The 27565-nt window shown below is 46.8% G+C and overlaps 1 long non-coding RNA gene across 2 annotated transcripts; it reads right to left on the reverse strand.

Annotated features, from left to right (window-relative positions):
* Positions 1-2400: 2400 nt before the first annotated feature.
* LOC146209882 (uncharacterized) lies at positions 2401-27006 on the reverse strand. Of its 2 annotated transcripts, none has more exons than XR_014703484.1 (3): positions 26941-27006; positions 19419-19671; positions 2401-2643 (listed from the first exon to the last, which is right to left on the reverse strand). It is a non-coding gene; the product is annotated as an uncharacterized LOC146209882 (long non-coding RNA). The 2 variants fall into 2 exon arrangements; XR_014703485.1 differs by lacking the exon at positions 26941-27006 and adding an exon at positions 24819-24953.
* Between the last annotated feature and the right edge of the window lie 559 nt (positions 27007-27565).

Consider the following 27565-nt stretch of genomic DNA (forward strand, 5'->3'; position numbering starts at 1 on the left):
ATGGGGTCTCGTCAGCTACAAATTAGTAGCGCTTAAGTAGAGTTATTGAGTGCTTACATGGCCACCACCGTAAGTTTGAATTGGCCTTTGCTCGCACGGTTCGTAGCTGCCCCCACATTGTCTGTCCACTTTTCTGACTTTTCTAGTATGCCTTCGCTGATTTATCTAGATGTTTCTACGCCGAATTTAAGTTAAGCACTGTCAAATGAACGCGCATTCATAGTTCGACAACCGATGAGCACGATTGCTACTATAGACGAAGCCGTTTTGCTTTACTGTTTTGTGGGTGCAAGTCAGCCCAATAAAGAGCTATTAGTTGCAAAAGTAGCACGCACCGGTCCCATTGATGGCAAGGTATATGAGTGCAGTGAGGATAAAAGACAAGAATCTGCATTGGCGACATTCACCAGGCGTTAAAATCATGAATGCTGAAAGAAACATTCAAAAAGGAATGATATGACGGTTCGGGCATGTATACAATACAGAAAAGAGCTACAAAAAAAATCTAGTGATAACAATTATGGGAGAAGATCTACCAATAATTAGCCTCAAACCAATGCAAGCTCTATTTTGCCTTCCACTACATTCCCCTAAAGGAAAATTAAAATGAAATATGTGACAGGTGTGTGAAAAGGAAATGGAGACTCAAGGTGTTACCTGAAGAGAAAAACAGCTCACTCACAACCGATTGATTTCTTGGATGCAGTTCAGTGCTGTAACATGCAAACTAAAGCATGAGGATTTCGGCATGAAACATGTATAGCTATTGGCAATTTCTATGTGGGAATAGAGCCAGGGTAATTAGTTCCCATGACGGCAATTAAAGTATTTACATTAGCTGCAGTTTGCCATGTTGTTACTACATGTTTGTTGCACAGGGCTCTCTTTGTGCTGCTGCTTTATGAAAGCATTGATGTTGGTTAAATGCAGTTTATTTTAATCTGAGAAATGTTTGTGCAATAAAACACATTATTTTAATCCTAGAGTTCCTGAAATCAATACTTAGCATATTGTGTGATGTACTTAAAACAGAAGGTGGCTGTGACATTAAAACAACTAAGCGAGAAAAAAAAAAACAAGACTATGCAGTGTGTTATATACCAGGTGTCCTAGCTTTCAGAAAATCGATGTGCCCTAGCTTAGTGGAATAATCCAGCTGTGGGCTGTTGAAAGTTGCCTGGCCTAGGCTGATGTTTCATTATTTAACCTTAAAATGATTAAGGCTATATAGTTAACATTTAAATTATTGGTTTCAAGAACAATTAGTATCAATAAGCAAGTAGAAAACTGTTTTCCAAAACAGCTGACAGAAATGTTTGCACCAAGGTGCCTTCTATTTTGCATAACTTTTTTTTTCTCTGTCTTGAACGGCAACAAACCCAATAAAGTGTCTGCATGACAGCAATTCCTCTTCAATGTCCCGAAACGTGGCTTGGACAACAAAATTGGCTTTTGTCAGAAGTGCTCTCCATGGTGTGGCTTTGCATGATGTGGGTGAGAGATATGTGTGAGCAGCTAGTCATATGAAAGCTCGATTTGGAAGCCAGCTATGGAAATCATGCCATGAAGCAAACATTGCGGGCAGCTGCTTTTCAGCACTATCTGCAACTTTAGAGCTGATGCTTTGCTCCTGGGGCCAATAAATAAGTCACTAATTAGTTTTTACTACCTGCAGAAAAACCATGGCAAATGGAAAGCCACTGGAGACTAGGGCAATCAACTCTGAATAGTTCTCGATTGGTTTCACTAGCCTAGACCAGTCTACCTAATTTAAGGTTTGATTAAATTTAGCCGGGATACTTGGTATGCATGGTTTGCTGGCATCTCTTGGGGTCAGCTTCAAGTGAAACGGTGATGACGCAGCTGTGGTCTTAACTGATATGGTGGAAGCTGTCCTGTAGTCTCTTATCAGATGCTTTGTATTGTAAGAGGGTGCATGCTTCTGGGATCATGATGAGAATAAGCAGAATTTTGAGGTCAATGGTTTGGTTTGGTTTGTGGGGTTTAACGTCCCAAAGCAACTCGGGCTATGAGAGACACCGTAAAGAAGGACTCCGGAAATTTCGACCACCTGGGGTTCTTTAACGTGCACTGATATCGCACAGCACACGGGTGCCTTGTTTTTCGCCTCCATACAAAAGTGACCGCCAAGGCCGGGATTTGATCCCATATCCTTGGGAACAGCAGTCGAGCGCGCCACCCCAGCAGGGACTTTGAGGCCAATGAGATGAGATGGCTAACTATAATGTGCATTACAAGTACACATACACACTCTTCCTGTACTTTCTCCTGTCGTGACTAAGTAAATTCTAAAAGGCTTGATCCCAGTGCACTGTGGGGATAGCTCGTGGGAAAAGAAAAGAGGAAACTGCATGAAGAAACAAGGAGAACAAGAATTGCTACATAGTACAATTGCATTTATTCTTTCCTACTGTCCTTGTCCTTTAGCAGTGTTTTTGCCAGCTCCACAAGACCCATATTAATGCGTTGTGTAAAAGTTTTAAAAACAAGTTAAGCCGACATATTTTCCACTGAACAAATTTTTGTTCCATGAAACACAGTGTTGTAATTATCTTGCACACTTTCCAAAGAGAAATGTCCTTCTTGAGTCCCACAGCCTGGCTGTTTGTGTCATTACCATAACTAGAAAAGAAATAAGTTCACATATACAGCTCGTTAAAATGTATTTTTGTGACCCATGTAATTTTCATTAATAAGAACAGCAATACTTGCAAACAAAACTACCACTGTGGTACCGAGGTTTCTATTATAGTGTGTGAGGGCTTTTAAGGCTCTTTGTATTTGCGTAGGAAAGTAAAACAGACTGAATTGCATGGCTGTTACTCTGTGAAAAACTGCCATCATAATACCGTTCATTGCACTGTGTGCAATGTTTTTGTGAATTCATGAATTGTGAGGCACACTGAGACCTTCAGCTCACACACTTCGCTTCCCAAATCACTTTTTCTTATGCTAAAATAGTTAGCAGTAAAGTCACCACTGCAAGGCTTGGCAGCTCATTTGCTAGTCATTGCACAAAATGAATTAGGCTGCCCGCTTAGATTGTAACCATTCTGTTATAACCGTATCCTGCAAAGCTAAGGTAACACTCTGCATAGCTGCAAGGCAGAGTAGTGAATCTGTGAATGCGAACAGCAAATCCAATCTAAGCAGAAAAGGAATGAATTCAGATTAAGTTACATGTGACCTTAGTGTCAACAAGTCAGGTGTTACATCCATGCCCCAGAGCTTTCATAGTGGATCAACATCACCATTATAGAACCAATACCTATGTGATAATGCTCAACACACGATGAAAAGATAAGGTAATGAATCTTTGCAAATGTGGTATGAGACCATGCACAGTGGTGGCCATACAGCAAATGTAAACTGATGTGTGAGAAAACCCAGTTGATCACTTTGCAAGGTGCAAAAAATTTAGGCGAGCAGCAAATGCAACAAAGACTAAAAATTCAGTATTGTATTCTACATTGTTGTAAGATTTGCACACATACATCATCGATATCACTCAGTAGGCAAGTAATCATGGGCGTCACAGCAAAATGGAAGCCGCAAATAGGCACGGACATGAGCATCGACATCTGATTTTGATGGCATCGAAAATATCTCAGTTGGTACCCCTTAGCAAAGAAATGCAGCTGAACAGCTACTCAATACCATTGAAACTGAGTTGGCATGCAGTCTGGCGAGAGTAGAGCTGTCAAAGCAACAAGTATGGGATGTAATGTGTGCAACTCCATAACAGCATCATGTCAGTATAAAGCCTACATACATCATTTGTCTAAGCAGTTGTCCAATGAACTTAACTCATCCAAGTTATGCAGGAAGAAAGCAGATTGTAACCACAATAATTTTTTCAATTGTTTTCTTTCTTTTTAACCAAATATGTTTTCATGCTCAACATGCCTTAGGTACACCAAAGTGTCCATATCATGAGGCACAGTTGCATATGGTGTGCTTTTTTTTCATAAGCATAACCTCCCGCCATACTGTACTTTTATTTGGCATCGCGTCTAAATGTTTTTTTTTAAGACCTGATGTGGTAATAAAGTGTTTAGCCCATCACATACAGAAGTGTTCAGTCGACCGATTCATCGCACAGATACTTATTGCAGACATAGGTACACCATAGCTAGCAGGAAATAAAAATAAACAAGGAGGTACTGTCGAAGTGACAGCTGCCGTGAAAGTACACGATATTTTCACAGTTTGCACAGTGCCGTCGAGCACCCATATCAGCACAAAGCGCAAACCGCGGAATAGTGGCATATTAGTAGCCCGAAAGCCGTGCGGCTAACGTCGTCGAAGGGCTCGGCGCTCGCACGGGAAGGGCTCGGCAAGCACAGCACATACACGGACCGCGATCAACACAGGCGATCGACACATCGCGGAAAGAAAGTCGTGTGCTCGTTTCTGTTGCGGTCACTGCGACCAGTGGAACGGGTGCCAGACTAGCTGTCACCAAGTTAAATTAAATTAAGTTAAATTGGTTCACAGGAAGGGAAAGGCGCAGTAACTGTCACACTTGCTCTGTGGACACCCGAACCGCGCCGTAAGGGAAGGGAGGAGGGTGGGAATGAAAGTGGAAAGAGAGAAAGAGGAGCCGTAGTGGAGGGCTACGGAGTAATTTCGACCACCTGGGGATCTTTAACGTGCGCTGACATCGCACAGCACACGACGCCTCTTCGTTTCGCCTCCATCGAAACGCAGCCGCCGCGGTCGGGTTCGAACCCGGGAACTCCGGCACAGTAGTCGGGCGTCTTACCACTGCACCACCCCGGTGTCACCAAGTTAATTTCAGCATTAGGAAAACACAGTGTGTGACGAACTTTGCAAAACATGGACAGTCCTCTTCTAGGTGGCAGTCGCTCAAGTCGTAAACACTTTCGCAACACATGCACGGGCACTTTTCGATGCGCTGAGGAGCCGATTCATGCGCATGAAAATCACCGCGAAACTGTTGCTGGCTGTCGGCCGTGAAGATCCTCGCGGCTAGCGATAATCACAAACACATCGTGACACCGGTGCGACCTAGTACACTTCGCTGGTTGGAAGATCACTGTCTTCAGCTCAGCGCAGATAACAGTGGCGCATATGATCCGACTTGAGGGGAAATCACAGTCGATAGGAACACTAGTAAGCAACGCGCGCAAAGTATATTGGTTTTTGCGGCAGAGCAGCAACTACCATCTACGCTTCGCTCGTCGCTTCGCTATCACCGCTGGCGGCCATATTGCCTGGCAAGATCGGGGAGGGAGAGCCAGAGACGTCGCCTACAGCGCAACCAATAGCTGCAATCTGGTCGCCTTGCTATTGGTTGCGCTGTAGGCGACGTCTCTGGCTCTCCCTCCCCGATCTTGCCAGGCAATATGGCCGCCAGCGGTGATAGCGAAGCGACGAGCGAAGCGTAGATGGTAGTTGCTGCTCTGCCGCAAAAACCAGTATACTTTGCGCGCGTTGCTTACTAGTGTTCCTATCGACTGTGATTTCCCCTCAAGTCGGATCATTGTATGCCCCTCCGAACCGGTCGTCTCGGTGCGGCCGCATGCGTGCGGAACGGGTCTAAAAAGCAACCGTACAGCGGCCTTCGGCGCTTACCGCTTTCTGTACCGGCGTCCCGTGATAAAAGCAAACGTCGGTCTTAGGTCACTATAACCAAGCCTACCCTCGATGACCGTTTGTACTCGTTAAAACATGATAATTTGGTCCCCACGATAGTCGAAATCCCACACACGATTCCTGCGGGCTCACTAGGCCTACTCGCCTTCGACAGGGCCGGCGTCGACTCATGTTCAACAAAAAAAGCACACCCGCGAGAGTCCAAGTGTGATAATATGAACCGCCATCCTTCCTTGTCTATATTTAGCATGTATATGACACAGGGAAGCGCAGCCATGCACAGTACATCGTTCGTCGCCATTTTATTTTCGCTTGCTCGACGATCTGCCGAGGACTGATCGGGCGACCGTAGGCCGATGCGTTTCGTCGGCGTCGCTGGTCTGGGAACTTGTCACACTACGACGACAGGTAGTCGTTGGTCGTGCTGGCGTCGTTGTCGGCCTAGTGGGACTGACGGTGCATCAACGACAAGATCGGCCGACCTACTCGCCGACCACCGACGTCAGCGTCGCATCAGCATCGCGTCGGCCTATAGTGTGATACTGTTCCTCGCTGATAATCTCACATATTCATAACCGAAATGCGTCGAAATTGATCTACCCCGAGCGCGGTAGCAGAGGGCGTAAAGGCGCGAAAGTCGGCTCTTCGTTCAAATCTCGTTCGAAGAGGCAGTTGTCGCGAAGCGAGTCGCACGCCGGTGTGAACACTCCTTGTCGATCGTCGCTTGTCGCGGGTCTCCCCCTCCGTGACGAATCAAGCCACGCGACCTCCGCGAGTCGCCAGTGTGAACCAGCCTTCATACGGGGGAGACCCGCGGAGATGGATGTGGAAAGGAGGTGCACGACCTCGTGGGCTGGGCAAACTCGCCCCCGCTCCCGAAATCGTACATTCACACGGGTGATGAAGAGTCTTCGAAGAGAGATGTCGACTGCTTCAATTAAGCCGCACGCATCAGGAAAGGAACGGAGAAGTACACAAGACAGCCGTTTCTGACCTACTAACGCTTCACCAGTCAGGGAAACAAGTTCAGTAAAAAAAAGCATGCAAAATAAAATAAACAAGGCTGTGGCTAAAGGTACGTCGGACGGACCCGATCAATGGTCTTAAAGGTACGTCCGACGGACACGGTGCGTTTTTCTTCGGGATACGACGGACGGATCCGGGAAATATTTTTCAGAGGTACGGCGGACGGATTGGTAGGGTTCTTCCGACGGAACCAACGCATTTTTCTCCGATATGGGCCTTGGCATCCGTCGGGAAAGCCAGACGGCCAGACGGATCCGAGATCCCCAGATGTGGTTGTAGCAACAACATGGTAGCCATATGTAGCCAAATCGAAGTTGGTATGAGGTGTACGTGCGAGGTGCAAGAAGTATGTACTACATACTGCATGCGTGAAATGTGAAATTACAAAGAATAGTACAGTGGCAAGATTAGTGCCTAGAATGGGTGATATACTACGTGATGGCATGATGATAGGTTTACGTGAGTTGAACCGCGGCAGGGTGACAAGCACGACCAGAGCGCAAGCGCATGTAATCGCGGTGTTGACGGCCAGCCCGCGGCCCGCACGCCCGCGTATTTGGTCCTCGTTATCATGTGGATTAACGTCTACGACGGTCGTTATGTAGTTATGTAGTTTTGATTCTTCAAAGTTTCCTCACTTCCATCTGTGATGAGATGCGTCGCGTAACGCATCGCTTTCTGTTCGCATTGAGGTTTGGTGCTGCAAGTTCTACGTAGTACATATACAAGCGGCGCTGAAAAAGCTGGGTGCCGCCGGCGTGTCTCTAACCCAAGCATCGAGTCATTCGTGTTTGTTGGAGGTGTGGTTTGTGCTTACCGTGAGATGCTGTGATGTACGGATACGTCCTGCGAGAGTGCTGTGTGAGACTACGAAGAGTGCGCCGATGTCCGGACGGACATCAGTGTGTCCGTTTATGATCGGCGAAGTTGCACGTGCATGTCAGTGTTTATTTGGTGCAGCAGTAGTAATTTATTTACACGCGCTGTGCAACAGTGACACGAAAATAAGTCATCGACAATTTGTTAGCCTGCACTACAGAGCTCAAAACTCGGAAAATGGGAATGCACATGATGCAGTTTTCGCATGTTGGAGTGGACCGAAAAATAAGTGCCCAGCCCACACCGCCGGGATGCGCATTACTACAGGTGAAATGGTTCAGGTTTCAGTAAAATAGCTGCCTGGCACAGCACCTTCCTAAATGTTCAGGCTTTGTACTATTGTTGAAGGCCACTTTATCATTAATAAAGGAACGAATATGCTTTATGTGTTAATGACTAGTGCTTTTTCAACATATGTTCATTTTTTTTCGTTTTTCCTTAGTTTCCTTTGTTTTTCATGCTAGACAAATACAAATAGTACACTTTTAAACTTGTCAGTCCAAAGCTGAACATGCATATCTGCCATGCATGTGACAGCTTTAATGCTAGAAAGGTTGACGTGTATAGCATGTACGTAGACGCTGCGACATCTTAGTGGCACGTTCGGCTACTTGCCCCAAGGTCGTGATGTTTAATGCCAGTGATGCAGTCGCACTTTGGTGCAGGTGAAATGCAAATGCTTCTGTTTCCTGCAAGATGTCAACGCAAAGTACAAAGCCCGGGCAGTCAAATTAGTCTGGAGCTCTCCACTACGGTATTTTTCATAGCTACATATGTCACTTTAGGATGTGAAACCCTACATGCCACAGGTAGGCTGCATTGCTTTTTAGATTTTGTAACCTCTCATCTATGTTTTGCAACATTTGGCTAATTTTAGTTCTCAAACAGTTGTTAAAAATGAAACTGAAGAAGTTCTTGGCATGGTTTCCTGCTTGGATTAATTTGCTAATTGCAGTTCTTTCAAACTTGCATCAATGCTGGACAGTTCAAATAGCAGGCAGTTGAATTACAGAAATGATATGGATCGCGAATTTCATTTCTGACAAATGGAAAGTAACGGTCCCCTCCTTGCATGCATAGGTGCCCTTAGACAAGTACATACTCGGGTGTGTGACTGTGACGCATATCAAGGGTCAACAGAAGGCCATGTGGAGCCAGTGTGATATTCTTCATGAAGGCTAAAGTAAAATTGTACAACAGCTGCTGTACCATGCAGAAAACAATTGATCATTTAGTGTATGATTAACTGACCATGAATAGCATCTTACTCAGAGTATGATGTGATATATATCTGGTTTAGCATCCCAAAATAACTACGGCTATGAGGAACACGATAGTTGAGGGCTCCGGTATAATTTCGACCACCTGGGGTTCTTTTACATGCACTGACACCGCACGGTGCATGACGGCCTATTGTTTCGCCTCTATTGAAATGCTCCTGCTCTGGCTGGAAACAAATCTGCATCTTTGGGTTCAGCAGCCAAGCACTCTAACTACTGAGCCAGCACAACGGGGCCAAGTATCAAAATGCATGCCATTACATTTCCTTCTAGCCTGTGGTTTTCTTCACAGAACTGATGTATACAAGGAAAAGTAAATAGCAAGAAAACACTAGTTTTATTGGACATTATATTCACATTTCAGCAAACATTCTCTAAGAAAAAAATTCTCATAATGTTTGCATGGAAACCATGAACATCTTACAAAAACAAAACAATGCACTTACTCCACTCCAATTATTAATGCGCAAGGTTGCATCTACGCTACTACACTGCACTTATCACAAAACCACAAGCCCCATCTGCTTTGGCCAATCACTTGATGAAACTAACGGAGACAGATGTCGCACACCACAGACTGGTCGTCTCGCAACATATCTCTGCATATGTTGCATTTCAATTTCATGCCTTTCCCTTAGCTTCAACTGTTGCCAGCATTACTAGTCACCCATCTTTTCTGAAATTCCTTTTTACGCTGTTGGGATCAGCATCCTTGTTAACGATGGTCTCTGGAATTTTCGATGCAATTATTTTCAAATATTCCTCATCAGGAAGAACGAAGGAAATGACAAGCTTTGAGCAGAAAAAAAAATTAGGGAGACTCCTAATCTCCACCTGTAAGGGTATGGTGTGCCAGCGTCAATGGTTCTTGTCTGCAGATCCCACTGTAGATTCCCGTTAATTTACATGCCCTTTGCTACAAACATAATTACTAATTCCTTAATTCATGTATCTGTTATCTCAGATATACTCATTAGCATACGGTCGTAGGCTGCCCTGTTAGGTGATAGACAACCTGGCATAGACCTCTATAAGCCTCAACCTTTCTTAATTGGAGCTGAAACGTCCCAGAGCATATTTCAAATATAACTTTGTAAGCTTGACTTAACAGCTCCTGCCATATCGTGTGGCCTCGTGACATTTGGCTCGTGGCACTTTTGGCTTGTGCACAGGGGTCATCTGTTAAATACTGGTTAACATGCATGAAAAATACATTTTCACACAAACTGGTGGCAAATGGTCCAGTGGTGCACTGCAGATTCTGAAATGTATACCTATATGCATGCAAGGATCGCTTTATCACATAACATGATCAAGAGTTCTATCAATACCTGTAGTTACATAGCATTTCAATGCCCATTAAAGGACCACCTCAGACAATGGTTGTTGTTACCACAAGGCCTGTTCTAACAGTGTACTGACACCCTTCCACTGAGCGATGGACATGTATATGCATACCCTAGATAGCTCATGATTGTGGATCTCATTTATTTCTATGACTTCCAAGGAGTTCCTGTCGTCAGAAACCCTACACTTTATGAAATCGGGACAGTTGTCTTGAAAGGTGATGAAAAGAAATAACCAGGTTACCTTGACGCAATGCTAAATTACAGAGGGTGAACATGCTGCATGAAGATACCAAGAAGCTTGTACAAAGAAAAGTGAGAGTGAAATGGCAGGATTTTTGAAACATTGAAATAAACTACAAACTATACTTGTCAAACCTGTCATTAAGGAATGGAAATCATGCAGTAATCAAAAACACAACATGGAGGCCATTTTAGGTCATCTTCACAAAACACATACCCACACCTCACACACAGCTTCATACTTATGAAAGAGGACAAACCAATATGCAAGGAGTGTGGAGATGAACTAACAATCAACCATATCTTACACGTGCGCCAGAGTCTAGAAAATAAGAGGAAACATTTTGTACAACAGATCCCTTTCCATCCCAGCATGATCCTAGGAGAGACGTGCAAATTTCCTGCATTTTTGGTTTCCTAAAATTTTCCTAAACAAGCTACATCCTAAAGAACATTTTAGTCATTACACACAAAATAAATACATTAAACCTTGTTCTTGGTGCATGGCAGCATTAGTCGCTTATGCACCATAAAAATCAACACAATGCTGTAAGGTATACCTTGGTTAGCTATGTTATATGAGACAAGCTTTCGGTCTGGTGTGGTCCTTATTCACGTGAAAGCGCTGTCATGAGGGTCTATGCCCCAGCGATCGGAAAGTGACCTATTCCAATAATTTTACAAACTGAAGGCGATTCTACAGATTTCTAAGACTGGAATGCTCAACTGTTTTATCAACGTCCGCTTGCTTTGACAGCCTGGAGTGAAACTGTTGAAGAGAATACATTTTTCAACATTTAACGCATTTCTGAAGGCGTTGCTTTCAATTACGGGGCCCACAAAAAGCAGCTGAATTTCAAACGCCGCCTAGGTAGGCTTTCTAGCAAGACAGCGGCGTAGCGTGGAAAATCGCTCCGCCGGTCCATCGCTAGCGCCGCTGACTTGACAGGCGAACTGTTCAAACTTATAGCTACTGACCACACCTGAAACACTGAATTGCGCATGATCAAGGCAGAATTTCTCTAACACTGAGCACTGGTAGCTATCGATTTCGCGCCCAATATTGTGAAAATCTGTCCTCTCTTCGATCATTGATACGTCCACGGTTGAACATTTATGCGCCTCGGGGTGGGCCAGCCGTTGGAACATGGATGCGTGGTTGTAGCAACGATCACTTGCATGGCGCACTCTGTAAAATTCCAAGAGTCAGCTTCTGCAACGAAATGTGCAGCGTACATTTTCTACCGTGTACCTAAGTCAGGCGATGCATGCATATCGATCCCGATCGTTTCAAAGCTGCGCGGCCGTTCAGTCGGGTCATGCTAACCTCGAGCATGCGGGGGTTTAAACTACATGTACGCAAAATTCAACGACAAGAAAAAGATGCAGGCCAAGCACTTTAGTCTAGTCTTCCCCTAAATACCAAAGAACATTGCTGTTCACAGGGAATTCGGATCATTCGCGCTTCCGGCTTTCCGGTTGTGCACTCTTGCGGTGCGTTGCAGTAGGTACTCGCCTCGACGAGTCGATGTGCAACTCGCCACAGTAGCAGCGCAGGCGTCTAGTAGACTCGGCATGTCTTTTGCCATGGCTCTGAGGTAGAATTTAAACGAAGAATTTAGCTAGAAACATCCTGTTTCCTCGGTCTGCATGTGAGGAACGAGCATAATGCCATTTCACATACATACTTTGGACTGCCGAATGTTCTGAACGGCGAGGTGTGTGTGTCTTGTGCCGGCGCTAGATCTTCGGAGGTCGATGCAGGACCTAAGACAGCGTAAATGCTAGGAATAGCTCGCTCGCATTACGGGCAGATCGAGGTGATTAGTGCGAAGCGAAAGCAGCTCGTGAATGTGCGTATCTCGATGCCAGTTGGTGGAGCTGGTGCAGTACGTAGCATCGCACTGAACCCTGGCCAATCCCCCTTCGTTGGTATGTGCCAAATATCAAGGAAGAAGAAGAAGATGATGATCGCCTGCAGCTATTTGCGTGACAGCGATGCTTGCCGTACACAACCCTAAGTGAAGACCGTGATCTATGTTATAACGGATGCACTCTTCGTAGCACCTCATCGAGAGTCGCGGCTAGCTGATATCATAGAGGATAAGATTCATTCACGCGTAGCAAGCGGAATGTGGCCGCGTTCGACGTGCATATAGCCATGAGCCTGTATATTGACGTCCGCCGTATCTTTACGAGAATCGAACGGATACGTCGGACGTACCTTTAGACACTTCGAATAAACAAACTCGTCCGAAATGGAAGGGGCCCGCGGAAGAGTCGAATACAAACGGCCCGGTCCGTGGCGCGCTTCTTTTTCCCTGTCCGGATCTCTCTGGGACTCGGGGAGCGTTTGTACCGGCCGGCTGGGCTGAGATGCCCCCGCAGACGGGGGCCGGCGGCGGAAAACCGGAAGCTGCAACCCCCAGCAGCCTTTCGAAGGCGTGACTGGCGTGATGTCTACACAGTCGCCCTCGCTCGTGTGAATGCCTCTACTGAGCTCAAAATAATCTACACAAATTCGAACAGAACCGTCCTTTTTTTTTTTTTCACCAACATAACGGGCGATGATCAGGAACTTGACAAGGACATATGATGTTGCGGGCGAGCATGTAAGAAAACGTTTTCCTGGATTAACTTGGGCTCGGTTAAAGACACACGATACAGCCCAACGTTACTTGAACCACGGCCGCTTGCACAAACCCAGTTTCACAGCTCCGCCCGGAAAGGTGTCCCCGGTGGCGGTCGCGTGAACTAACGGCGCTGCAGTCGACCCTTGCTCCTTGCCGGGTGCGTCGTCTGCTGCACGCGGCACGGAAGTATGGAGCGGCCGGCATACACGCAGCTGTTACGTGTTGCCACTGCACTCTACACGGCTACAATGCAGTTATGACTACATTATGACAGTTTTGGCTTCGAAGGCATGTATAACCTCAGAGAACGCGTTTGTATGCTGAGAAATTTAATGCCGTGAAAGAAGTATGACAACGTTGTCGACTTGCTCGCCAGAACCAGTGTTCTACTATAGCGTGTTGCACAATTAGAGGCGCGATGTAGAATGCTTCTCCCAGCTAAACCGCGGAATCCTCGCAGTTCAAATTTTGCACAGAAATGGTATTTTATTGCTAGTATTTTTTAATACCAAATTTGTTTGGGGTACTTGTCTGATTCGATCAAAAGAAGTCCGATGTTCCCATCTTATGCGGCGGCGACGACGCCAAACAAGCCGCTGCCCTAGCGATGGTACTGGTGGCGCCACCTCATGCTGCTTACAACAACTCTGTAGCAGGAAAAGAGCGGGCGAACGTTTTGGCAGGAGGTTTGCGTCTCTAACAACTCTGTAGCAGGAAAAGAGCGGGCGAACGTTTTGGCAGGAGGTTTGTGTTGTTGTAAGCAGCATGAGGTGGCGCCACAAGTACCACCGCTGGGGCAGCGACTCGTCTGGCGTCATCGCCGCCGCATAAGATGAGGACATCTGACTTCTTTTGATCGAATCAGGCAAGTACCCAAAACAAAGTTGGTATTAAAAAATACTAGCGACAAAATGCCATTTCTGTGCAAAATTTGAACTGCGAGGAATCTACAGTTTAGCTGGGAGAAGCATTCTACACCGCGCCTCTAATTGTGCAACACGCTGTAGAAAGCTGTCTGTCTGAGTTGTCTTCCCTGAGACAATGATGTCATCTTGTAGACAACTCGCACCATCTAGTCTTTCGAGCACACGGAGCATTTCTTGTTGGTAGAACTCTGGCGCTGTGGAGATTCCGAAGGGAAGCCTCAGGAACTAGAACCTGCCAACAGGTGTGATGAAGGTTGTGTATTCGCGAGAGTCCTTGGACAGTGGCACCTGCCAGTACCCTGCTCGTGCATCTAGGCGGATGAAAACTGTTGCACCTGCTAATTTTGAAAGATACTCGTCCACCGTAGGCATGTGCACACGTTCGCATATTTGTTGGTTGAGTTGACCATAGTCCACGCAGATGCGCAGCTCATTGTTCTTTTTTCGTGCGACAATTATTGGAAAACACCACTCGGTTGCTCGCTCGATCTTCTGGATGACTCCCAAGTCTTCCATCCTTTCTAGTTCTTTCTTCGCAAGTGGAAGCAGTGGAAGAGGCACGCGCCTATGATAACTGACTGCGTATGGCTCAGCATCCTTTTTGACTTTGATTCGGTACTCAGTCTTCATGACTCCAAGCCCAGACGTTAGCTTTGGGTACGACACCAAGAAGTTGGGGACATCAGTTGATTGTGCGAGGGTTTCGTCTAGCTCAAGAGGGCGCTGTAGAATCCCAAGTGATTCTATAGCTGGTCGACTGAGCAGCGGTTCTCTTAATCCTTTGATGATGAAGACTGCTTCTTGGACTTCAGTGTTGCGTCCGGTGACAGTTGCATCAATGTAGCCAACAGTGGCTATCGCTGTCTGGCCTGGGCATATCAACAGCTGTTGCGTTGACTTGATGGGTCCCATGACGGTTCTGTCGTACTGGTCGTGTGCGATTGCAGTCACATCCGCGCCGGTGTCGACCTTGAAGGTAAAAGGCAAGCTGTTCACGGTAGCAGTAATCCTCCACGGCGTGTTCACTCCCTCTTTGATTTCGCCTAGATATAGCTCTCCGAGATCTTTTGGTCGTTGTCGGATAATCGAGGTCTCGTCCTTCGGCTTAGACATGCAGACGCGGGCGTAGTGGCCTTTTTTTTTCACACTGGTTGCACGTCTTGTCTATCGCGGGACGCTGTGTCTTCGTGTGGCCACGCACATCACCACACCCCTTGCAGCGTTCGTCCCCCGTCTTGTGTGTACGTTGAGGGCGCGACTTGAAAGGCACCTTCGCTTCGTTCCGGCGAGTTTTGACGTTTGTCTGGCCGCGAACTTCTCTCATGTCGAGAGCTGGCTGTTCGATGGAGCTAATTTCCTAGTGTTGCAGTTTCACGCTCTCTGAATTGCGGACAGCTGTGATTGCTTTTTCGAGAGTGAGCTCTGCGTCAAGCTGCAGGCTCTCGCTGAGTTTTACGTCTCGCAAGTCGACCACGAGCCTGTCCCGAATCAGTTCGTCTTTGAGAATTCCGTAATCGCATCTTTCGGCCATCTTGAACAGTTCAGTCGCAAATGCGTCGACGTTTTCATGCTGCTCTTGTTTCCGAGAGTTAAATCGCGCTCTCTCATAGATGACATTCTTTCGAGGTAGGAAATGCTTTTCAAAAGCACTCACCACGGTGGAGCATGATGCCATCTGTTCGTCTGTCAGTTTCAAAGCAGCGAGCACGTCCTCCGCTTCTTCGCCCATGGCGTAGAGTAATGTGTTGATTTGCGTCGTCTCGTCCTGTCCTGTCAGACCGGAGATGAGTCGGTAGCGTTCCCACCTGCGGTGCCATCGTGTCCAATCTTCGGGCTTGCGCAAATCGAGCTTTGTCGGCAGTTCCACGGCGAGCGGGTTGAACGTCATTCTCGGAGTGCCGCTCGTGCGCTCTTCGTTCGCGCCGCGAGTGTCTGGCATGACGCTGCGGCCGCTTACGTTGGGCTCGCTGTCCTTCTGGGTGTCACGCTGCGTTGGTTATCCCGCCGCTGCCACCATGTAGTAGACGTGGCCGGTATAACGAGCAAAACTGTTTATTTGTGTACCCGGTAATGGCGTCCGTTTTCGCTCTCCTTGGCACGGTTGCCCATGCCGGGGTCTCCCGGCGGTCCGCGTGGTTAGCTTGCCGCTTGGGGCGCTGTCGTCAGTGGCGCCCACAACATGCACATACACAACCGCGTTTATATCACATCGAGCGGGAGAGTCAGCACGGCAATGATTTAGCAAAACGACGCAGCAGAAGCAACACTGCAAGACCCGCCACAGCATGCGTCTACCCCAAAAAGTTGACAGCTGTGCTGTTCTCGAAGTTTTTACACCTGCAGGAACTATTGCCGCATCCGTAGACAGCGCAATTGACCATTATTGTAGCAAATTACAGAGTTCACAGCACCTTGGGTCTTCCGAACTACCCAAACGAAGCCTTAGCAGACGACGACGATGAACAAGGCTATGGCGGACCGGAAGCGGAAACGCTTCATTTTTCCCGTCGTCCCCCGCTCGGCAGCCGACAGTGAATACAAGCTACTGTCGCAGAGTCGCTGTGCACGCTATCGTGTGGCACACACACTTCGCCCTACAGAAACTCGATCGATCGCAACTGATTTCTCTTGGCAGCTACCCGTCTTCTTAGGTTACAACACGATAAAAAATGCTGCATAGGATAACGCGCGCGAAGGTGCCGTGTCGCGGCCACGTACCACTACATATGTGGCCAGAACTACATATAATACCGCTCCTCAATCAACAAAATGCTAATCACCAGCATGCAGCCCGCAATTATTCGCGGATCTGTTAGCATTGAACCGTCCGGGTTCTGAAGGAGACGGACTTCACTAAGCTCTGCAGAACGATGCGCAGTGTCGTCTGCTCTTGGCCGAGCGGCGCGTACGCCATGCTGCACTTTTTTATGCACCTCCTCTGGAGCGAGTGCAGGATGAACGAGAACTCGTTCAAAACTAGCTCTGCACCTTCACAAAACGAAGAAGTGCAGACGACGCGCGCGGCATCGGCAAAATGAAGACGGCGGTGCAGCACTGGGTCTCCTCGATTTGGCTACACTTTCTGCACGTAGCTCACTAGCCGTTCACAAGTGTCGTGCAGGTGTCAGGAGTGCTAGTGCAGCGCGACACTAGCGCTCTTCGTGGCGCGGCCAAATCGAGTGCACAAGTGCAGCAGTGCAAGCCTTGTCGTCTGCTGGGTTCGAGCAGCGCTTTCTCTATACTTTTGCCGGCGCCGTGCCGTTCGCCTTTGTCTGCCGCGGATCTTTTGGATTAGTGATATTTCGTTTATTACGAGACTTTTGTGATTCGTGGATGAACATGGGTGACATTGTTCAGTTAGCCATGGAACTTGTGGAGGACGAAGAGTTCGAAGCTGCATTTTCCCTTGCGGCGTGCAAGCTTCTGCGTGTGAACCGCAACCGCATCAGAGGTTATTTCCAAAATGTGACCTCAAGGTACTTTGACTTCGAGTTCAAGAAACTGTTTAGGTTGTCCTGAGAGACTTTTGACAATGTGTGCAAACGCTTCAGGCGCTCCTCCTTGTATCCGAAGGCTGTGAGCGGGCGTCGACAAATTTCTGCCGAAGAGACCATCTTGATCGCCCTCAGCTATCTCGGAAGCCAGACTAGCATGATCTCCGTGGCAGGTCGATTTGACGTTACCGAGTCGTCTGTTGTGCTGTCTCCGGAGAGTGCTGGACTTCCTTTTCGAAATCAGCGACGATGTGATCGCTTGGCCAGACGATGCTGAGATGACCTGTAGCAAGGCACGTTTTCTGGCCAAGAGTGGTGAGAAAGACCCTCGTAACACTGCTGGCTGTATTGATGGGAGTCACGCAGAAATCTGCAAGCCTGAAGAATCCACTGCTTCTTATATCAATAGGAAAAAGTGGCCATCGATTCGATCATTCTGCAGGGAATCAGCAATGAATATAAACTCCTTGATGTGTTCGTAGGATTTCCTGGCTCTGCGCATGACGCCCGCGTGCTTAAGGAAAACCCCTTCTTCTCAGAGGCCGCCGCTAAATGTGGAGACTATACATACTAGGCGACTCCGCATACCCACATCTGCCGTGGCGGCTGACGCCTTACAAAGATAATGGAACGAGCTCTCAACAGTGGAAGAAGTTTAACTAAAGTTTCATTGCCAGCAGAGAGCAGCCATAGAGAACACGTTCGGGCTTGTGAAACTGCGCTTCAGGCGGCTCTATTTAGTCGATGCAAAAACAATTCTCCAGTGCTGCAAGATTGTGATGGGCGCCTGTGTGCTGCATAATTTGTGCAATGCCGAAAGAGATTTCATGGCTGAATTAGCAGAACTCCTTCACCTTGACGACGTGGGCAATGACGATGAAGATGTCGGAATCATTTCGCCAGCATGCTGTGAAAGCCGAAGGCAAATGATTGCTCGTCACCACTGCTGAAACACAGCCTAGTTGCGCAATGAAACAGTAGCCTGGTGTTGTGTCGTTACGCCTCTTTATTCTGGCGGACAGCAGCTATCAACTCCCGTAGCACGGCCATCCTTTCTTGATGCCGTCTTTCACGTGCCGCCTCCGCGTCTCTCATAATCTGCAGAAGGGATTCAACAGGCGTGTCCCATGCGCCGCCTTCTGACAACATTTAGGGCTGCTGGTGGCGGTTGCGGCCCGTCAAAGCTTGGCACAGGCGCCTCCTGCATGTCGTCTTCCTTGTAAATTGCATGGGAATGAGCTTCTACTCATACCATAATAAATAAAACAACTCACCCTGAGCGAGCGTCGTCTTCAGCTTGCTCTGCAACGAGCACTCTGCCCTGCGTGAGCAGCACGGTCGGGGCTATATGGTGCTGCTTCTCCCAGCACTTAAAGCTCGCTGAAAAATTCAAGCAGCTATTACAAGTTTTCTGAAAAAAAAAACGCCAGGAAAATACTACACTCTACTTACTTCTCGTAATCGCAAGGCACTCGCGAATGCCCCGAATAATTGTTTTTTATTTTTGTTTTTTTTTTTTTTTGTATCGGCACTCCAATGATTTCCATTTGTTTTCCACCTAGAGCGCCGTCAATGTGCCACCAAAATAATCGTTAATTTCGGCCAGCTTGGTCCACATTTTATTCCTTCTGTATGGGTTGGAGCAATACATATGTAAGAGCCAAAAACAAATCAGGAATCACATGTGAGCGAAAAAGTGAGCGACGCGGGCGCGGCGAGAGCGATCATGGTTCGCTCCGTCGCCTACTGGGAAGATGCATGCACGCGACAGCGCGAACCGAGCGAAACGGCGACGACTTCTAGCCACCATAACGACGCTCAGTGTAGGTTGTGTGGCTGCCCGGTAGTGGCTTAGTACACAGCAAAACTAGTGCCAAATGCACCGCTTGAACTCCTCGCAAAACACCGTGTTGCTCGTTTATCAACTTAGTAGTCGCTGAGCACGACTCACCTTAAGCCGCCTTTTTTATTTTGACGCTAGTTGAGCTCTTTGTATTTCGATATCAGGTACAGTCTTGGCCTTGGCCCAGACTTCTCTTTCGGCCTCCGGCAGCTGGCCATCATTGCTTGCACCCGGTCGTCCCAGGTCCGACAGCGTCGGCTGGCTGTCACTTGCTGACGCTGCCGACGCCGCTACCGCAGCTGCCTCACACCCGCGCCGCCGTCGAATTCATCTCTGAAGATGATGCTTACGCGGACGCCATCTACGAAACAAAGAAAGTGAAGAGGGTCAGCAAGCCACTGTAGCATGGGCAGCATGCCTTTCTTGCTACCCATGCCTTCCTAGACAAAAAAAAAGTGCTACCAACCCATCAAAAACAACATTGCTGCCACTCACCATCCGTTTCATACAGCAGTCGAAAGCCGCAGCCATCGAAAACAGGGACCACTTCCCGCTCCACGCCATCTCGACTGCTGTCGTCTGCTGCCATTCTGCTGCACACCAACGTTACTAGTTTGTTCTAGTAACGTTGCTGCACACCTCATGCACGATGTGAACTGACAACTCCGGGCGTGCAAGCCCATGTGCAAGCGTGCAAAGAACTCGCATGAACTCGTGCCCCAAAAGGCATGCACGATGTCAAATCGAGGATGGCAGTATAGTGCCTAGAATATACTGGTTAGTGTGCCGAGGGCACGCGCTCGCGTGGCCGCCGCGGTGATGCCTTCCCGCCGTAACCGCGGGGCGGCGCTACCAATAGCTAAGGTGCTAGCGCTGCGCGTTCGCGGCCTTGGCAGCATAGGCGGCATAGGGCCGGATAGTCAGGCGCGGCGCTTTTCACTGCGAAACCTGTCTCTTGACGGTTTGAGCGCACTTTTTGTTTAAAAACAGTCTTGGCGGAAGACAATCGTATACCGTCCTAGTACTGTGCGGAGAAAATCATACGCTGAAATAGCGCTCGAGGAAGCGTTTAACAAATACTGTCGGGTCCAGTATATTTTACTGTTTCATTTATTCTGCTTAACCGAAGAAGGTCTTAAGCAGAACGCATATTGATTGCCTGATATCCAGCGAGACCAGAAATTTGAAGCAACCACCTAAAGTTGCCACGTTGGTTGCAATATTTTGTTTTGATTAAACGATCGAGTCCGAGCCGGGTTCAATATATTGCTGGTATGAAATGTTCCAATGGCGATTTCATTTGATCTGGAGCCAGTCGATTGCGATCCACGCACCGCGATCGCGAATGTAGGGTATCGTGTGCATCTTCCTTCTGATCCAGTCAGTTCAAGCATATCCCAGGTGGTTGGCCCGATCGTTATTACAATTACTATTATCAATCGCGATCTAACCCGAAACGGACCGACAACAAATTATTGCCCGTGTGACACAGCTGGTATCAAAAAATACCCTTAATGTATTTACACTGTTCATTAATCCAACTATGAATTTTATTTACTCTTCGGTCTTTTCTTATGGCCCATATGGTATATATCGATGCCGCAGTCAAGTCAATACGGGTCTCATGCTTTCGGATATGTTACATCGCGTTTTTACAATTCAGTCATGCTTATTGCTAAGGTGATATATATCAGGGTGCTGACGTTTCATAGCTTCACATATATGCTACAGAAAAGCAGGGCAATATTGCTTTTTCGTAACATGGCATGCGCATGTTTTCAAAAATCGCATGCGAAAATAAACACAAGCAGTCTGAATCGGACTCTTCAGTTTTTGTTCGTTCTCTTTACTCATGTGTTTTATTAGAAAGTCACTTGTTGCTTCATACATAAATGATTATTATGCTCTGTGCTTCCTCTTGTAAGAGAAGGAAAGGCAAGAAACAAAAGTGGTGATTGTACCATTGATTCTTTTTTTTTTTTTACAAAGTCTACAATACAGTTAAATTTCAGCAAAAAGGCGCAGCAACAATCAACAAGTAAAAATGTAGAAATGCACCGTAAAGGTTTTTAACGAAGGCCGCACATGACACCGCAATTTTAAAATATCATACAGACCAATTTTTGGAGGTATTTTTTTTTCTTGCTAATAATGCGCAAGATATTCCTATCTCCACGTGGTTTTTCGCCTAGCACCGCTAAGTAATTTATAATTGATTTTACTTTCTTCATCAGTTTCGGCTTCGGTTTCAGCAGCCGAGCGGTTATTGTACGGTCACAATCATGTCTAGGTCACGCGCGGGATTAAAAAAAAAAAGAAAAAGAAAAGCTTCAACCGCAGACTCATTTAGCGCCTCATTTTGCGCCTTCATTTGAGCCACTTGCTTCTGCGCTCCAGCCAGTTTTCTCTTTGCTCTTCTTAGAGCGCGAGAAATGTTGCTGCATTCTGGTTGCATGATTGCTTCCTTTTCCTGCGCATCTTGTTCTGTGTAAGCCTCCGCTGGTATTTGCATTAAGCTATCCCCTTCAGAGTCGACGGTCAAGCGACACTTTTCTGCAAAAGACATTCCCATGAATGATGTGTGTTTTCCTGAATCAGGTTTCACACCACATCTGGAAGAAAGACCCCCCAGTGCACTCTGCCTATTAGCTCTATAAGCTTTAGCTGTTGTTGTAATCTACGCTCTTGTTTTTTTTTTTCTTTTTTAGAATAGACACTGTAGCGTCCGCAGAACTGCATTCAGGAATCAAGCTTCCAAAGTTACCATTTTTTCTATGTGCAAATAGTGGCAAAGTATTTTTTTTTCGGCACGATAACGCGCGTATGATACAGAGCCAGCGGGTGCGAATTTGGTTAATTTGGTCCAAGTTGCAGTGATGAAATTGAGTCAAACGGATGCTCTGCACGTCTGCTGCGGCGGGCATGAGTTCTTGCTCGGCGCTTCAACTGCTGCCGGCTCCTCGGAAGCATTGTCAAACATCCTTGACGGTCCATGGCTATCGTCTGCACCAGCCGGGATTACCGGCACTGCGCTTTTGTCGTTTAGCGGCCGGTTGGTCACAGAGGTTCCTCACCTTCCTTTTCGATGTCTTCTTAGGCAGAAGATAGTTCGGATAATGGTCGAATACCTTTTCGTTGACGTCACTTTGAACGTTATCTCGATGTAGCTCTCCTCAGAAGGTTTTTCGCAGACAACACACGTTGGAGTCAACTTGCGGTCCTTTCTTTTAATCAGCCGCTTCCCCTCCGCAAGCTGCGCAGGGTCCGATGGCACACCGAACATAGAAACCTAGTTCTGATTCGAGCGGCACGAAACATGTCTTTTCCTTGCCCTGATGCTTTATTTTTAGCATTTTTAGTCGTTGCAAATTTAATTCCCACTGATGAATGCAAGGAACAGAATGAATAAAACGAAAGAAAAGAGTAGACGCGTCAAAAGCGCTTCGAACCGCTCAAGGCACGGCCAGCGCAACTGCGGCAAATCAAGGGCGCGCCGGCGGCCGACGGCGTCGACGGCACCTTTACGATGAGCAGCGCCCCTGGCGGCCAAAGTTCGAAGGCATCGCCGGCGCGGCCACCTCCTCCCAACAGTCATGGACTAGCTAGCTATTGCAGCTAGGATGTGCTTATAATAGCGCCGGCGCCGCGGTGTTGCCAGCCGGCATCATATGCATTCGCCGGCGCATTAGTTTGGAGTGAGGAAATTAGGCCCTTATAAAAGCGGTCACCGAGCGCATTTCTGGTTAAAACAATTCATAATGAACTATTTCGCTTAGAAAAAGACCGAATTATATCGGGACAATGGGACGGACGACCGTTGCCGGCAGCCTGCGCGCCTGAAAGACGTCGCACCGAGAAAGCTATTTTGCAAGGAAACGTTTTGCAAATATACGAAATGTGCAGAAGAGCGGAATCACCGCAAACATGGTGTGCAGTTGTCACTGGAAAATTCGCCCAGCCGGCCTACGAACAGGTCACACTGCGTTGGCGAACCTCGATTGTTTTTGTCGCCGAAAGGGTTCACACAGATCTAGATAAAGGAAAAGCAATTAAACTGTGATTTGCCCGGCAATTCGTGTGGTGTGACAAGCTGGTTCGGAAACCTCTTCGCGGCTCGAAGCGTGCATATGTTATTTGACATCGTTGCCGTTTCCACGGTGTCTGCACTGCATGCAAGCTAGGCCTCGTGCCTCTCCGCCGACGGCCATCGGCTGGGCAGCTGCCGTTTGCTTGCGGCGCGCCGCCGACACCGCCGGCCATGCCGCCGGGTCGCGCCCGAGATGCGTTTAGGGGTAGCTCGGCTGGAAACGCTGATTGGTAGACACGCCGCGGCCTGGCGTGACGTTTTTTGCGTCGGGCTCGATGCTTAACCGGACGTGACGTAGTCAAAAACTGGGTTTGCTTGTTTTTTTTCGTCCCTAGACGCTCTAGGGAATCGCTAGGTGCCCCCCGCTTTGGCAACGCGCGCGATTCCGGCATTCGGTTCGTGGATCTCGCTGCTGCATCGCTGCGGCGCGTTCGGTCATCGAGGTGCTCGACGATGGCGGGCCTGCGCGTTTACGTGAATGCGCTTTCAGCACACCGATCCGTGCTGTATGTTGGGCGGATTGACTTTGATAATGGCGACGACCTGCGGGAGATCGCAAGCACCGTCAAGGTAAGTATAAATTGCGCAAAATTGTCTCGCATTTTGCTTATTTATAAGTGCTGTGTCGCTTGTCTCTCCCCACGTGCTTCCGGGACCTCGTGCAGCAGCAGCTCGTGGCATGGACGCTCCTCGTGTTCAAAAAACAAAGACGAAAACAAAATCGGCCACGGCTATGGAGACCTCCACGAAAACATCCGCCGTCGGCAACTAACCGCTGCCTGACTGCTATGCTGAGGCGCACGTCTGCCGTGCGCATTCTCAACCCTGATTGAGGTACAAGAACGAATATTTCTTTGTCGAAAATTTTGTAATATGTTGCGCATTCATCAAATCGCTATCTTCACGATGCAACTTTTTTCTACTCTTTTACAGCACCGTTTCCTGTATGCTGCGAATTGAAGCCAATGATTTTCTTTGTACGCAGCAGCCCATGTCAGGGATCGCGGCATCGATCAGCTCTCCAAGATCATCGCGGCAACCCTCGTAAATGTCTACAGTGGAAGCATCGCTACAGCATCCAGGGCAGCATATAACCAGGCACTGTGTACGACGTAGTGCACCACTGTTGACGGTGCACGGCAAAGGGCCACGGACGAGTGCAGGGCGTTGTGTTCGCCACGCCGTCACGTCGCTGCGCATCCAAACGTCCCTTTTCAGGGCCGCCCCAATGTTTCCTGGCAGACCGCAGACCTGCACATCCCGTACTCCTCTTCCCTCTCTACGTTGCACGTGGCTTCGTATCAATCGCCGCGGCCACCAAAATAACTTGCGCGCTAGGCCTCTTTATCAGGCTATACGTAAATACACGCATGCATAATCGTGTCAAATTTGATTTAATAAAGTGCTACAGTGCTTATTACCTGCTTCCCGCACGCATTCTTCCGAGTCTTCGTGCAGCAGCTGCAGAACACGTGGCAAGCGTCACTCTGCTGCCGCGACGAACGCTAACTAAGCCCATACAACAGGGTTAACAGCTAGAGTATTCTCAGTGTGGTGCGGCTTTGTTCAGCGATGTAAATGGAAGTATCGACATTTTATATAACAACTTCATAATCGTCTTGAATATTGCTTCATAAAGTACTGTACTGCTTAATTCTCACTTACCTCATGCATTCCACAGCTGCTGCAGCTAGCACGTGGCCAGCGTCGTTCTCTCCAGTGCTGCATTGACGACAAACTATAGGCCTCGCGATAGGCTACAATATACACCGCGGCTTTGTGCTGCTGTGAATTTTTTTATATAAATGCATCACATTTCGAAGGTTATAGTCGCCATCCAAGGATCACTTAACTCGAGAGCACGGGAAAAGGCAGAAGTGTACGCACCTGGATTCGATGCTGTGTACAACGCCGTGTTTTCTTTTTTTTTTCTTTTTTTTTTAACGAGAGCATCCTACGCGCTAGGCCTCCTAGACAAGGTTCAAGTGCAGTGTGCCTTTGTATAGTAACCATGTATGGGGTGAGCGGTTGCCATGTTTTCAGTTCACTTTTTTTGGCTGTTTCTTAAATAAAAATTGTCATTGGTCTCTGTGTCTGTCACTGTGTCTAAAGAGCTGCTCTAGCCGAACCACGTACGTAGCGATGGATTGCACCGCGGCAGTATGGCTTTGTTCCAAGTTTAACAAAACAGTTGAGGCCAAATCAAAATCGGAAATGATCATTTCCAACTTGGATATCGGCCCCCAGTCAACAATTTGGAGTCCAATTCAATGGCAACACTTCAGCTCTGTGCCAACATTTCGTACAATTAAGGGAGTCGAAATTATGGAAATGGCATGCAGTTGTGAACATCAAACATGCTTCACATCCAATTAACATGTCATGCAATGCTAATATAAAAGCTCAATATTCTATCGGGAACTCTATGAAATCTGCTAGAGCATGGAGCAGCACTCGCAAAGGTATTGGAAATAATTGAATCAAGTCCCATTCAAGGAATCAGATGAACAGTAACAAAAACAAATGATACTTTATATATTTTGTTTAGTACCTCAATGAAGAGTATTAGGCACACTTTTGCTGAATTTGTACATAAATGACATAATTCATATTGACAACAGTGTTCAGCTCATCATATATGCTGATAATAGTGTGTTTATTACTGGCTTTGATCTCAATGAGACTGTTTTACATTGAAATTATTTACTTGAAAAATCGTTTGCCTGGTCCAATTTCATGAAGAAATAAACACATAAAAACTATTTTATTTTAAGTCTGAAATAAGAAAATGATGTAAGAGATGGATACCGATCTATAATAAAAATATTGACCTTTTAGAAACTCGCATAAGTCTTAGTGTGAATTTTTTTCATTTGAGATAGGAAATTCATATAAACAACACTGCAAATAAAAAAAAAAAGATTTCTTCAATGAGTGAGCTTTACCTTGATGTGGTACTGTCCTTGCCTTTAATTATGCAAGTCCCCACAGATAAGGTATTGCAGTTTTATGTGGGCAGGGCAAGCACCACAAGAGCAAATATCAATAAAATGATAATTCTCAGTAAATTAAATGTGTGTTTCTTACATAACCGATATTGACTGCCAGTTTACGACATGACACCTCCGTGCGGAATACAGTATAATTATCTTTAACTATGAATGCCACTTGTTGCATGTTTCCTATTTTTCTTGGCAGCACAGTAAAAGCTTTCTTTACTCGATGGAACTGCTGCAATTTAGAGCCACTCCGTTTTAACTCCAACCTCTGGTTTCTCCCGCACTTTCACACTTGGTGCAACCTGTAATCAATAAAACACAATCTAATGGTCTCACTGAATGAACTTAAACAGGTATTCCTGAAATTGTGAAAACAGCTATGAATACACTTTTTAGGGTTGTAAAATCAGAAATGTTGCAAAGTTAAAGAGCACTGCAGAATCTGCATTGGAGCAATGCAAAAGAACGGATGCTGCTGCAACATTACATCACCCTCCATCGATTGATACCACTCATTAACCTCCACCACTTCTCAATTACTCACAACTGCTGCGGACATGATTTTGCAGACACGTTCTGCGGATGCGGTGTGCAGACGCGGTTTGCGGACAGAAATCTGTGCGTTTGCCAGCGCTGTGTTAATGTATTTTATGTTATCACTTATACTACTTGAGAATTCATTTAGTGTTCTATCAGTGTGTTGTGTTACCTTGCTAACAAGTTTCCTTATATCTTCTTTGCATGTGTTATTGTATGTAGTTGTATCCCCCCTACAATAATGCCTCATGGGCGCTGTAGGTACTTACAATAAATAAATAAATAAACATAGCGAAGTAATACTTTCGCATTAATATATCTTCTAGACATAGGGTCTCTAATTCTTGCACTTTTTTTAAAATAATGTATAATTTTTTTTTATCCTACTCTGCAGCTAACGTCTGCTGCTCCTTTGTAATTGGGTCCAGGACCTAAGTGCATGAGTTGCTCTCTGAAGCATTTAATTTAGCTCTCGAGACTATCTAATATGCTCGAATTGAAATCATTGACTCCAGATTGGACTTTGAAATTAGTTGCAAAATTTTTAACTGCAAAGCCTATTGAAATCTAATATGTTTGGGTGTATTTTTACTAGGGAGCGAAATGCACCAGCTTCCTTTAACATCTTAGCC

This window comes from Amblyomma maculatum, chromosome 1 (assembly GCF_055883805.1).
Source record: "Amblyomma maculatum isolate TAMU_Amacu chromosome 1, ASM5588380v1, whole genome shotgun sequence".
NCBI lineage: Eukaryota > Metazoa > Arthropoda > Arachnida > Ixodida > Ixodidae > Amblyomma > Amblyomma maculatum.